Below are 1,401 nucleotides of genomic sequence, written 5' to 3'. Positions count from 1 at the left end.
CAGTTAGAACTAGGAATGCACCCCTCATTTCCAACAGCAGAGACTGAATGCTGTCTTGTGAAAAAGTGGCTATTTTTCACTTCCCATTTGCAACAGCATCTCCAAGCACTGAACCATTCAGCTTGCAACACCAAGAACCCTGATAAGTGTGTTTTCCTTGTGTCTCACACAACCCACAAAGGTATACTGTGTTTTCTTCTAAGTAATAGGCCATACAAAAGGTAACAGCCCAGTCCTCCTCCAAGTATCATGTTCAGCTAAATGGAGTCCATTAAAAAACAAAAAAAAACCAAAAAAAAACCCTGATCCATCTGAAAATACATTGTAATGTTGGATGGGTTCCTGAAATAGTTCTGAGTGAACTAGTAATGCCAAAAGCAGTACGGCCCTGTCAGTGCAGTTTTTCTTTGCAGGATGAATTATCCAGGGCACTGTGCCTCACTAATGCAGCCGTATTGACACTGAGACATTGCTAGCTTGGGTATCCTTACGCAGCACAATGCTGTGTGTATGCATTCTTAGCGCTCGTTCTCAAGGAAGGCAATTAAGGTGTCACAGAGAGTCTTAATTGTCACCACAGACAATATTTTCCTTAAAGCCTTGGCCCTTAGAAAAACAAAACAAATTGCCTATGCTTTATTTCCAACCCTCTGCAAAGAGTTTTGCAGTACTGTCTATGGAATTTACAATTATAACATCGTTTATTTTTAGAAGCAACTAGGAAGACACGTCAGTGACTTAGAGAAATTCATTCCACCTGGACTAAAGGAAACAGATCTGACCGACAGCTCTCAGCACTGTTGGTTTGTGAGCGCATGTGGGAGGGAAGAGAAGCTCCCGGTCAGGGATCTGTTCAGCGGAGGACTGGAAGCCCACGCCTGTGGCAGCGAGGAGCGGATCTGTGCATCGGGTAAGGTGCTGAGAGCCCAAGACTAGCAGTGTGCGTGGGGGAGCAGTTAGGGAGGGCTGGTTCTCCTCAGGTCCCAGTACCTGGTAGCAGATGGAGCTCACGAATGTCATTTTCGGATGAACTTAATCTGAAACAAAATAATAATAATAATAAAATAACAAAGGAGTCCTCAGAAGCTCCCGAGTCTGCCCTGCAGCATGAGCCAGTCGGTAAGCGGGGGGTGATCGCGGGGCGCTTGCTTCACGGCAAACCCCTGATGCTCCCCTGCCCTGGCACCGCCTGGCCCCTTCCTCACCCGGAGCACTCCCGGAGGGACCCCGCCGCCGTTTCCTCCGCAGCCCGCCCCGCTCCCGGTCCCTGAACGGGACGGTGAGGTGCTGGCGGCCGCCACTCCTCCCCGGCCATCGCCTGGCTCCTCAGCCGGACCGCCCAACGGCCGGCCTCGCGCCCCGCCTTCGCCCAACGGCCGGCCTCGCGCCCGCGCCCGCTCC

This window comes from Calidris pugnax, unplaced genomic scaffold (genome assembly GCF_001431845.1).
Source record: "Calidris pugnax isolate Ruff unplaced genomic scaffold, ASM143184v1 scaffold60, whole genome shotgun sequence".
Classification (NCBI taxonomy): Eukaryota; Metazoa; Chordata; class Aves; order Charadriiformes; family Scolopacidae; genus Calidris; species Calidris pugnax.
This window is presented reverse-complemented; position numbering follows the sequence as displayed.